Genomic DNA, 13782 nt, shown 5'->3' with positions numbered 1-13782 from the left:
GATTACAGTCTCACACACACACACACACACACACACACACACACACACACACACACACACACACACACACACACACACCATGTGATTACAGTCTCACACACACACACACACACACACACACACACACCATGTGATTACAGCCTCACACACACACACACACACACACACACACACACACACACACACACACACACACACACACACCATGTGATTACAGTCTCACACACACACACACACACACCATGTGATTACAGACACACACACACCATGTGATTACAGACACACACACACACAGCATGTGATTACAGTCTCACACACACACACACACACACACACACACACACACACACACACACACACACACCATGTGATTACAGTCACACACACACACCATGTGATTACAGTCACACACACACACACACACACACCATGTGATTACAGTCACACACACACACACACACACACACCATGTGATTACAGTCACACACACACCATGTGATTACAGTCACACACACACACACACACACACACACACACACACACACACACACAGGTAACCTAATGTGGTTACAGCTCCTCCATATCAGTGCTTATAGAAAGATGATCATGTGTCTGTCTGATCAGCTCTGTCTTGACCTTAAGATCGTGGGTTTGATTCCCATGTTGACAGAGATGGCACAACCCGCAGTAGCTCCCGTGGCCCATTCAAAATTTCCCGAGAGGAAATTTTCTAGTTGATCAGTACGCTTCAACTGTTCATGATCATTTTTGACAAAATTCCAATTTAACATGAAAGTCAATGGGATGGAATGTTCAGAGCTAGAGTGCTGACGTTGTCAGTTAGAGTGACAGAGGGTCTAAAAATCCTCTCACATTTTTCTCTCTAACCTGTCAGCACGGCCACAGATTACACTCTACACACATAATTTCCGCCACGTTTGTAGACAAGCTCATCCTCGATCTCTTCATGTGCTCAAAAAACCAGAGAGATGAACACAATTTAAACTCAGAGCCTCTGAGTGCGGCCAGTTCCCTCTCTTCCTCTCATTGACTCCCATTCAAAAGTAGGCGCTGATTTTCTAAACATCCCAAAGTTTCCAACCTGCGACACAATCAACAATTTTTACTCTAGAAACACCAAAGTGACATGGACGCGTTCAGCAAGGTCTTATGGTTCGGAAAATGTAAACCTTTTGCTCGTACTAAGTACAGATTTGTCGTACATTAGATCTGTTTGAGGGTGTCACAGAGCAGCAGTCTCCCGCACACTGTCAAGTCACTTGCAAAAGTCTTTTGCAAGTGACTTGACAGTGTGCGGGAGACCCTTTTAACCTCAACATGGCAACCTCACCATGGCAACGTCACCATGGTAACCTCACCATGGCAACGCACACACATTCTCTCTCAGTCTGTCTGTCAGTCACACACACACACATCCAACACACACACACAAATGGACACACACTCACCACCCACACACACACACAAATGGACACACACTAACTATCACACACACACACACACACACACACACACATCTATCTATCTATCTATCTATCTATCTATCTATCTATCTATCTATCTATCTATCTATCTATCTATCTATCTATCTATCTATCTATCTATCTATCTATCTATCTATCTATCTATCTATCTATCCTCTTCTCTCTGTCTTCCTCACTCTCTGTCCTATCTATCTATCTATCTATCTATCTATCTATCTATCTATCTATCTATCTATCTATCTATCTATCTATCTATCTATCTATCTATCTATCTATCTATCTATCTATCTATCTATCTGTCTGTCTATCTATCCTGCTCTATCTATCCTCTTCTCTCTGTCTTCCTCACTCTCTGTCCTATCTATCTGTCTATCTATCTATCTATCTATCTATCTATCTATCTATCTATCTATCTATCTATCTATCTATCTATCTATCTATCTATCTATCTATCTATCTATCTATCCTCTTCTCTCTGTCTTCCTCACTCTCTGTCTATCTATCTATCTATCTATCTATCTATCTATCTATCTATCTATCTATCTATCCTCTTCTCTCTGTCTTCCTCACTCTCTGTCCTATCTATCTATCTATCTATCTATCTATCTATCTATCTATCTATCTATCTATCTATCTATCTATCTATCTATCTATCTATCTATCTATCTATCCTGCTCTATCTATCCTCTTCTCTCTGTCTTCCTCACTCTCTGTCCTATCTATCTATCTATCTATCTATCTATCTATCTATCTATCTATCTATCTATCTATCTATCTATCTATCTATCTATCTATCTATCTATCTATCTTAGGGCTGTCAGAGTTAACGCGTTAATCGCGATGAGATTAATTGAAAAAATTAACGCGATTAAATTTTTTAATCACGGTTAATCGCGGCCCATTTTGTCCTCTGTCTGCTGGACTGGAGGACTGGAGTGTGGGACCTCCAGTCCAGTAGGTGGCGGTAAGGCACCTTCAAGTTGGTTGCTACAAAAATATACACAGTCTAACAAATATCCACAGCTCCATCCATTGATTTTTTGACGGCTTTGTTGTCAACAAATGCACATGGCCATGTATTGATTTTTTTGACGGCATCGGTTGTCAACAAATGCACGTGGCCAGGCAGAGACGTAGCAAAGTAAAGGGCAATTTCCACTGGATGCAATTTGTTTCAATTCTGTGTGAGTTTCATGCATCATGTGTTATGATTAGGTAGGCCTACTAGGTCTGGTCTAAAAGTTGTTTGTCTAGAGATTATAACACTTTAGAGTGTTGAAAGTCCAAAGCGCCATATATAATATTTTTAATAGAGATTAATCGCGAGTTAACTATGGAAAAAATGCGATTAATCGCGATTAAAAAAAATAAACGTTTGACAGCCCTAATCTATCTATCTATCTATCTATCTATCTATCTATCTATCTATCTATCTATCTATCTATCTATCTATCTATCTATCTATCTATCTATCTATCTATCTATCTATCCTCTTCTCTCTGTCTTCCTCACTCTCTGTCTATCTATCTATCTATCTATCTATCTATCTATCTATCTATCTATCTATCTATCTATCTATCTATCTATCTATCTATCTATCTATTGTCGTGGAAATTTTCTGTTGCTGTTGCTGGTGAAAAATGAAATAGAGACTTGGCCGGCCATCATGATTTTATTTCCTTGCAAGGAAAGGTCCATTCGACCCGAGTGGGTGATGTTGATGAAAAGACAAAGATAATGGGGAGACCTAAACATTTATACTTGAGGAACTCCCCCTCGGGTACATTCCACACCCCTTTGTCTGCTGCAGGGGTCAGCCCCCTACTCAGGATATCTTTTCAGGTATTGGCACCGACATCCTGGGGTGTGATTAAGAGGTCTAATCAATGCACTTTAAAATACAAAAGGGTTTGAGTATATCATGAGGAAATGAGAGGTTGGATGTCTCTGGAACTTGAAATGCAACTAGAAAAAGATAGCATTTCCTGCAGAAAATGCGTGTGAATGCTGAAAGCAGCTGAACGCTGTTGCTGAAGCAATGCTGAATGAGCTGAAGAAATTGTTGAATCAATGCTAAATTAGTTGACGAAACTGCTAAAGCAATGTTGAAAAGACTAATGCTAGAGTAGAGTAGAGTAGAGAGTAGAGGAATACTTTATTCATCCCTAGGAGGGAAAAAGCTGAAACATATAACTTGTAGTGTGAGATGAATGCCTTTTTAAAGGTAAAAAGCAGTAGAAATGCTAAAGGGAGAAGAAAACATTGAAATTCTGCATGTTTAAATGTAATGGTTAAATAGTTGAAATCTGCAGCTAACCTGACAGGAAGGACAACTGATGAACCAGCACTAACATAGCCGAAGCAATGGCTGAGAATATATTTAAAAGTAGAAGATGTGAGACTTTGTATGAAATGGCTGGAAATTACTTGAATTGTCAAAGAAGAGTTTGAAAAATTCCTGAATTAGGAAAAAGGTTAATGCCTACTGAAATACATTGTAAACTGACAGCAGAAGAACATTGTTGAAGAATATAGATCGAGCATTAGCTGAGGAGTAGAACATGTAAACAGCCGGTGTAATGGTGTGAAATGGTTGAGAAGAGCCTCAGTAGTTTAGGATACGTGTAAAACAATGTGTTCAACATGACCAAAATGGGGAAATGTGTATTTTCAGTTTAAATAGCTAAAGAACAAAATTAACAGCAACGAGTCCATTAACTACAACAGGAAGATAGAGAGGTACATACAAAACAGTCAGACAGTCAGTGTGTGTGTGTGTGTGTGTGTGTGTGTGTGTGTGTGTGTGTGTGTGTGTGTGAGTGAGGAAGATATACAAAAAGTTCTGACCTGACAACTGTATGAAATGTGTGTGTTGGACGTGTGTGTCTGTTTGTGTATGGTTAGTGTGTGTCCATTTGTGTGTGTGTTTGTTGTGTGTGCATGTGTGTCTGTTTGCGTGTAATTGTGTAAATTGTGTATGTGTTTGGTAAGTGGTTGTATGTTTGTTGGGTGTGTGTGTGTGTGTGTGTGTGTGTGTGTGTGTGTGTGTGTGTGTGTGTGTGGTAGTTAGTGTGTGTCCATTTGTGTGTGTGTGTGTGTGTGTGTGTTGGATGTGTGTGTATGGTGAGTGTGTGTCCATTTGTGTGTGTGTGTATGGTGTGTGTAGTAGTTAGTGTGTGTCCATTTGTGTGTGTGTGTTGGATGTGTATGCATGGTGAGTGTGTGTCCATTTGTGTGTGTGTGTGTGTGTGTTGGATGTGTGTGTATGGTGAGTGTGTGTCCATTTGTGTGTGTGTGTGTGTCTGTGTTGGATGTGTGTGTGTGTTTGTGTGTGTGTGTGTGTGTGTGTGTGTGTGTGTGTGGTAGTTAGTGTGTGTCCATTTGTGTGTGTGTGTGTGTGTGTATGACCGACAGACAGTCAGACAGAATGTGTGCGTTGCCATGGTGACGTTGCCATGGTGAGGTTACCATGGTGAGGTTGCCATGTTGAGGTTACCATGTAACTGTTGGCTGGTGGCTTTAAGGCATGGTGGCAGCTTTAACCATAGGCTTTAACTGCTCTGTGACACCCTCAAACAGATCTAATGTACGACAAATCTGTACTTAGTACGAGCAAAAGGTTTACATTTTCCGAACCATAAGACCTTGCTGAACGCGTCCGTGTCACTTTGGTGTTTCTAGAGTAAAAATTGTTGATTGTGTCGCAGGTTGGAAACTTTGGGACGTTTAGAAAATCAGCGCCTACTTTTGAATGGGAGTCAATGAGAGGAGAGAGGGAACTGGCCGCACTCAGAGGCTCCCAGTTTAAATTGTGTTCGTCTCTCTGGTTTTTTGAGCACATGAAGATATCAAGGATGAGCTTGTCTACAAACGTGGCCGAAATTATGTGTGTAGAGTGTAATCTGTGGCCGTGCTGACAGGATAGAGAGAAAAATGTGACAGGATTTTTAGACCCTCTGTCACTCTGCCAACTGCCAACGTCCGAACATTCCGTCCCATTGACTTTCATGTTAAATCTGAATTTTGTCAGAAATTATCATGAACAGTTGAAGTGTACTGATCAATAATGGTAGAAGATATGAAAAAGTTGAATTAACGGTGAATACTTCAAAGTTTTGTGAACGTTTTAAAAGTGGAATGAAGTCTGTAGGTGAAAGTATGTTGAAGCAGTTGAAGTTCAAAGAAGGAGAAGATTTGAAGAGTTTGAAGACGTTTTCAATGTATTCCTATGGGAAAAAAATTTGCAGAAAAAGTTAAATATTTTAAAAAGTATAAATAGTATGAAAGAGAAAAGTAATAGCATAAATGTCCTGAAAAAGCTGCACGTTTTGATATATGAATTGTTGAAATAGCACAAAGTATGAAGGACTAGTTAAACGCAGAAAAAGGGAAGAAGACTCAGAATAATAAGTTTAAAGAAATAAAATGGCCGAACAGAATAACAATACTGTGAATGCTTCCAGCATTCACACTAATTACAAGGTCTAGACATTAGAATACACAAATGGGTGACAAACAAAAGAGGATCTGATACCTTGGAGGGAAAGCAGGGGGTAGGGATGTCACAAGTGATTAAAACAAAGGAATATTCAAATTTACCATTACACTATCCTCTTCTCTCTGTCTTCCTCACTCTCTGTCCTATCTATCTATCTATCTATCTATCTATCTATCTATCTATCTATCTATCTATCTATCTATCTATCTATCTATCTATCTATCTATCTATCGATCTATCTATCGATCTATCTTGCTCTGCCTACCCTCTTCTCTCTGTCTTCCACACTCTCTGTCCTATCTATCTCCTACCTCCTACTCTATTTCTTTCTTTCTTTCAAACCCTCTGTCTTTTTTCTCTCTTTTTCTTTCTTTCTTTCTTCTACCCCTTCATCTGTATTTTAACTTCTTTCTTTATCTTTCTTCTTTGTTTCTACCCCATTTCTTTCTTTCTTTCTTTCTTTCTTTCGCCCATAGAAAGACATTCATCTCTCAGTCTTCAACTTTTATATTTTAGCTTTAGCCTTTTTCAACATTGCCTAAGCAGTTTCTTCAGCTAACTCAGCATTGTTTTAACAATTTCTTCAGCTCATTCAGCAACAGCGTTCAGCTGCTTTCAGCATTCACAAGCATTTTCTGCAGGAAATGCTATCTTTTTCTAGTTAGGGCCACGGGCAATCGCACCGGGCACTGGTCCCAACAGCTATGAAATAGCTGCTGGGACCAGTTATTGTGTGGATTTTTTCTTATTATTCGTCCTCTTCCGGACTATTTTCGATTCGCTAGGCCAAAATATATATAAAAACGTGCGTCTTGATCGGGATCGGTGTGCTATTACTTTTCTCAACAGTTTACGAACTGCGCAAAATTGTGCATTGAAGTCAATGGGACAGGCGGGAAAAAAAGAGCGAAAAAGACCAATCATTGGAGTTTAACAAACGTCTACTGCTCAGGCATACTTCCACCTAGAGACTCCATTTAAACTTTAAACAGTAGACACAAGTCTTGTGTATTGGTGTATTACTCCACGTTTTGATAGGTCATATAGTTTTTGATCAATCCCTGATCAATGACCATGATCATTTTTGGAGAAATTATGAGATTATAGATACTTATCAGTAGGTGACGTCACGGTGCGTTCCACCTGGCCGCCGCCATGCTGGGTACCGAACACTGAGTTAACCTCTATTCAGCTCAGTGCAGCCACATCCTCTCTGACCAGAAATGACTGCTGCCTGATGTAGTTTGGATATGGATATTTCTCATTTTGATGGCCTTGCCTTGAAAGCACACACCATTTCTGCTGAGACGATCTTTGACAGCGCGGTGCGCCGCTCTCTCTCCCGTTAAAACTTAATCTAGCTCACCCAGCGGACCTCTCTCTCTCTCCTCGTCTCTCTCTCTCTCTCGCTCACTGTCTCTCTCCTGTTACTTATATGTGTTTAACCAAATACACGAAAAGCCAAATCAAATCAAAAATGCGTAGCCCACTTCTTTTTTCTTTTTTAACTCACAGACATTTTCATAAAGTAATAAAATATCTCGACATTTTGCCATCGTTAACATTGAGACAAAAGGCTGCAGGAATGGAAGAAGAATTCGGCAAATCATCTTATCACGCAAAAAGGCACAACAAACAGGTTTTGCACAATGGTTTGCACAAATAAGTCTTAATATGCGCAACACCTTCTCATCACAATCCACGCCATCTACACAGCTACGTTATCAGCTGTTATTAAAACCCAACTCATCAGGACGCGATGACCACCACTCACATTAAACAAACCGTTAACTATTAATCCACACTCAAACCGAGGCAGCAATAGTGTTAACTGTACTCAACAAGCTGTTATTACAAGGTTTACAACAGATATGACAGACAACCTGGGCCGTGTGTGTGTGTGTGTGTGCGCGCGTGTGCGTGTATAAGAAAGGGAGGGAGGGAGGGAGGGAGAGAGAGAAAGTAGGTAAAAGCTGCTAGCTGTTAGCTACCGTAGCTCAGGCGTCGGTCTCCCGTCAGGTAAAAGCTGCTGTTTATTCCTCAGATGAAGCTCATGTTGAGCCTCTCCGGTAGAGTTATCCATCACTGCTGTTGAATTAGCCGCTAAACTGCTGGACGCTAAAACCGAGGGGGCGTCTGTGTGTTTACAATTCACGAAAGCAACGTGAACGTACGTGCTGCTCACACTCAGTAGAGTGAGGCAGCCTCCCTTGGCGTACATGTCTCCCAAGCTGTTTAATGACGGTAAAAATGAAACAAAGTAAATATCCTGCATAGTTTCTCTTTTCTGTGCTGCGCTGATCAGAGCGGCGTCCCTAGCAACGGTGTATTTTACTTAGCAACGATCTGTTAAACAGGAATAACAGACTGTTAAATGCAAAATCAAGATGTAAATAAATATCAGAAATATCAATAAATTATCGGAATACGACATTCAATAGAGCCATGTAATAAAAAAAGGTTTATCCACTATTTTTGTGAGATTTGATGTCACAGCCCATAGACTGCCTTTGGAAGTCGGTACCCAAGATGGCGCTGTGACCGGCTGCGAACGCTGTGTGACGTCACGTGATATCTATCAATAATGGTTGTGTATTGCACGGAATGTTCGTGTCAGAGCGCGTGACATCATCGGTTAGAGTGGGAGAGATGCCAGAAAAACTCCAGATTTTTTCTCTTTCCACACTCGGCCTGGCCACAATTTACACTCTACACACATAATTTTTCCAGAATTTGTAAGACAAACTTGTTATCTCTCATATCATGTGCTCAAAATATCAGAGAGACTTACAGAATTTACAGAATCAGCCTCTGAGTGCGGCCACATCTGTCTCTGCTCCTCATTGACTCCAATACAAATATTTTCTGAGAGAAGCAGAAGGGACCGATGTTTTAAAACTGCCAGCGTCTCCAAAATATTTACTGTAGAAACACCAAATCGTACCAAATTTTTCAGGAAGTCCTTAGAGCAACGTGATCTGTGTTTTGTTCTGATAGGAGTTACCGTTTTGTCACAGTAAGCCTAAATGTGAGACCGGTGCAGAGGCAGAAAATCGCTCTTTTTCTCCACGTTTCTGTCTGCCTCAGCCTGCGGGGCCCCTATCGCCGTGGTAACCTCTTTGATCCTCAGGCCAGAGCTCGTTAACTTCATAAACAATCCACCTGGCGCTCGTTTAAATGTTTATAAACACAGACACAGCTAAATCAGACTGACACAGGATGCAGCTCATATGTGTCAAGTCAGTCACACACAGACACACACACAGACTCTAGAACCAGCTTCATGTGATTACAGTTACAGACACACACACACACACATCAAAACACACAGGTAACTTCATGTGATTATACACACACACACACACACACACACACACACACAGTTAACCTAATGTGGTTACAGCTCCTCCATATCAGTGCTTGTAGAAAGATGATCATGTGTCTGTCTGATCAGCTCTGTCTTGACCTTAAGATCGTGGGTTTGATTCCCATGTTGACAGAGATGGCAAAACCGGCAGTAGCCCCGTGGCCCATTCAAAATTTCCCCAGAGGAAATTTTCTAGTTAAATATATTATAGATATATTTGTTTTCAGGTCCCTTCACAGTGTCCAGTCTTAGCCCCAGACATCAGGCCGGTTGCACCACCTCTCACTACGTGTTTACTAACCTTAGTAAATGTGTAAGTGTTTACTAAATCAAGATTTAGTCATTACTAAATTAAAATGGGTTGCACCAGTTTTACTAGGAATCACATAGAGCTAGTAATTACTAAGTGTTTACTATTTATCTACACCTACCCTAGGGGTTGTGTAACAGTTTACTAGTTACAGTTTGTCGACACAGGATCAAAACCAACTGAAAAAAAACAACAACAACGACTAGCTTAACGGCTCGCTTAGAGAGGTTTGCTTTACAAAACAGAGAACCTGCCGTTAGGAAAGGGGTTTTGAGAGACAGAGTCCACAATTTAGATGTATCCACACTTTCCGGAAAACGACGCTGGGTGTCGCCATGACACTCTATTCATTACATTTTAGATTAACGTTAGCTGGGCTAACCATTAGCTGTTAGCCGTGTCTTAAATACCTCAATAAACAGCCCATGAAAAAAAATATTTTTCCCAGCGGATAACATGACTGAGTTAACTGGAGTAGTTTCATGTCGTGTCCGACAACGGGAGGGTTTTAACAGCTGACGTCCTGATGCTGGTTTGCTGCTGCTGTTAGCTGTCAGCAGCAGCAAAGCTAACAACTACGATAACCATGACTAGTTGCAGAGGCGTGCACACAGAAGTGGTGGTGTTTGTTCGGTAATTCGTTTGTTAGACTTGACAAACATCAGATTAGTCAGGCGGTTTTGGCAGCCCGGAGCCCCCACATTTGGTGCCTACGGTGGCTAATGCTACCAGTTAGCCGCTCACTAGAATGCTACTACGGGGTGAAACGGAAGTTGAAAACCGACTTTCGTTGTGGTGTGACGAAAATAAAGTGGTGGATATGATGACTTTGATATTTACTGTCGGTACCGTTTAAATACGCGACCACATAATGCGGATCACAGACATGCTAACGTTAGCTGCGGCAATTTAGCATGGGTCCGAAACGGGGCTCTACCTCCGTTGTTACGCTGCGATACTTCACTACGGGGTCGATGCAGAATGTGGTTGGGAACACAATTCAAGTCTACAACGGTACTGTGTGTCGGGTGGCGCTGGCGCCAGTGTGAGCACCTCAACGAGTAGGTGCAGCAGCTGCCCGTGCAGCAGAAATACCACAACATTGCCGGCTTCCCGGATGTGGTGGCATGTGTCGATGCGGGGCACACTTCAAAATAAAAGCGCCCAGCTGTTCCTGTGTACATTCTGCTGCGCACGCTGATTGGGTAGCCAAGTTGTTGTCGTCACTTAATGCGACTAGTAACCTGCTAGTAACCACTTACGCATTTACTAGATACGATAATAGTAATTACTAAGGGTTTAGTAGTGGTTACTAAATCCTGAATTTAGTAAAGAGATACGCCAAACTGGTGCAACCCCACCCTTGTCTCAAACCCTGGTGGGATCGCTATTTTCATGATTTTCTACATGTTCAGTTTGATTTCTTCCCAATATTTTGAAATGACCGGGCAGTCCCAAAACACATGGAAATGTGTTGCCTTACTCTCGCCACAGGATCTCCGGCAAGATGTACTTCCTCCCAGAGAAGTCCTTTGTGCTGGAACTCTAAAAAACCTAACTACATTTTTCCACCCAAATTCTCTCCAAGACAGAGAGGGTGCACTCTTCCACTGTTGTAAAGTTATTTTTCCCATCTTTCCATCTGCATCGTGATGTTACTCTCCTTTATATATGCAGTATCCTCTCCTTCTAGTTCTCGCAACACCTTATATATCTTTGATATGTTTCCACGTCCAGGGTCTGACCTGTAGCTGAGTAGAAATATCTTCACTAGTCCCAAATTAGTTTGTTGCAATTCTTCCTTTTTCACTGTAGCTCTTTTATATAATAGTCATTAGAAGGAGCATACATGCCCCGTTCCACTGTCATTCCAGCCAGTTCCAGCCTAATTTCTTCAGACAATTTGCACCATGGCTCCACAGAATGATTTGGGACAAAAACAAGCACAGTTCGCCTTGTTTTTTTCCTTGCTTACCATAGTGTGTGTATAACACACAGGCAATATGGACACAAGCAGATCTGATCTGATCACTTGCAATATGTAATGTGGACTGTCAGCCAATAAGATTAGATTCTATCCGATTTGGGCTGCAGTCTGAACAAGCCCAAAGTGGAAAAGGCCACAGGAGCCGACCTGCCAGTTACATTGGATTAGTTGTGTTTGGTCAGATTGTGCCTTTAGTCGACTACTCATCGAATCATGCTGTTTTTTCTCTCGTTGATTCATGATCTCATTTGCCTCTTTTTCTGCTCTGGAGAAAAGAGCTAACATACCCACATGAACAAATGTCATTCTTGAGTTGGCACAAGATAACAACAACAGGACATTCTCCATCCATCCTTTTCCTGATCTCCGTCATTAGGCTTGCATTCATGACATCACCGTCTCTTTTTTGGGTACGGTGCAGCGATGAGTATAGAGAGCCGAAGCGGAAGCAGGAAGTAATGTCGCCATGGGACAATTTGGAAAAAGTCTCCATGTAAGTCAACGGGAGTCAAAGAAAAATATATGACCTTAACCTACTTAAAACATCACGTTTCATGCCAAAAAATCAGCAGTTTGTTGTAAAACGGCAACGGAAGAATGTATTTTGTGTGAAGACGCTCTACAGAGATCTGGTATTCCACAAAAAATGCGTCACCAACTGACACGGGAAAGGGCACCATGTGGTGACGTCACTACGCCACCTGGAGTCTTCCCAGTTGCAGATTCTTCATAATTTTATTTTACAATAGTTTTACAACAAACTGCTGATTTCTCGGCATGAAACGTGATGTTTTAAACAGGTAGAGGTCAGAGAGTTTTATCATGACACAATTCAATCAGATTAGAAATAAAATTTTGACTCCTGTTCACTTACATGGAGACTTTTTCTGAATTGAGGTCCCATGGCGACGTTACTTCCTGCTTCCACTATATAATCCCTAATTACTTTAATTGTCGGTGCAAGCTGTTTTTAGAACGGCGGAGTCGAGCCGTGAGCTGCTCAGAGCTACGCTACGGAGGCTCATGGGATTTCTTGGTTTCCCTCATCAAACTCATCAAATACACAATCCAACAACTCCACAACGCTCTGGTGGACAAGTTGTGAGCTGCACATTCACCACGCTATGAGATAATAACACAACGTTAGCAGACAGAGTTGTTTTAGAGGGAAATTCATGCAAAATCGCTGATGCACGTTGCCTTCAGGGACAGTTTTTCATCAATCAGTCTCTGTATTTTCCTCTAAAACAACTCTGTCTGGTAACATTGTGTTATTATCTCATAACGTGGTGAATGTGCAGGTCACAACTTGTCCACCAGAGCGTTGTGGAGTTGTTGGATTGTGTATTTGATGAGTTTGATGAGGGAAACCAAGAAATCCCATGAGCCTCCCTAGCGTAGCTCTGAGCAGCTTGCGGCTCTGCTCCGCCGTTCTAAAAATAGCTTGCACCGCTATGACTATAGGGATTATGGCAATGGGCCAATTTGCCAACATGTTGAACTATCCCTTTAACTCCACCGCTGGTTTCTATTCTCATCTCCCTTCTATATTCTGTAAGGGGAGAGGGGTGTGTCCATATGTAAACAAGTGCTGGTGCAAAAGCATGATGTTGAACTGCTGACTGTGCCTCTTTGCCCCCCCCAAAAGTCCAAAATATATACTTATATGGTGCTTATATCTTAGTTTTCTGCATTTGAAAATGCACAAGTTTAAGTTTTCAATTTATTTTAGTTTAATGTTTTACATTTCTAATATTTGAATAATTACTTACAGTTAAAGCAGATATCAGTGGAATGTTTTTGTTAATATAAGTCCTAAATAGTCCTATTTTCCGTCAGCAATCACTTACATGAAGTATTTCAGCCTAAACACGAGTCTCTCCGTCACTCTGCTCTGCTGTAACCCGAGGAGAAAATTTTCCTTGTGGGATACAAGTGTTATCCAATGAGGGGAGAGAACGGCATGAAGGGCTGTGTGTGCAGCCAAGGGATGCGCGTGAATGTGGTGACGTAGCACGAGGACCAATTGATGCCTGACAAGGGCGGGGGCTGCTAACTCATGGTGCGTTCAAGGAAACTCGTACTTTGTGTTTTTCCTTCCTGTGAAGTCATACC

At 41.5% G+C, this 13782-nt stretch overlaps 1 protein-coding gene across 1 annotated transcript in view; it reads left to right on the top strand.

The window, feature by feature from the left end:
- myo7aa (myosin VIIAa) overlaps nucleotides 1-13782 on the top strand; it is a 210465-nt gene that overhangs the window by 121436 nt on the left and 75247 nt on the right. The gene's annotated exons all lie outside the window — the stretch shown is intronic.

This window comes from Trachurus japonicus, chromosome 13 (genome assembly GCF_045865225.1).
Source record: "Trachurus japonicus isolate A0001 chromosome 13, Traja_1.0".
Taxonomy (NCBI): domain Eukaryota; kingdom Metazoa; phylum Chordata; class Actinopteri; order Carangiformes; family Carangidae; genus Trachurus; species Trachurus japonicus.
This window is presented reverse-complemented; position numbering and strand designations above follow the sequence as displayed.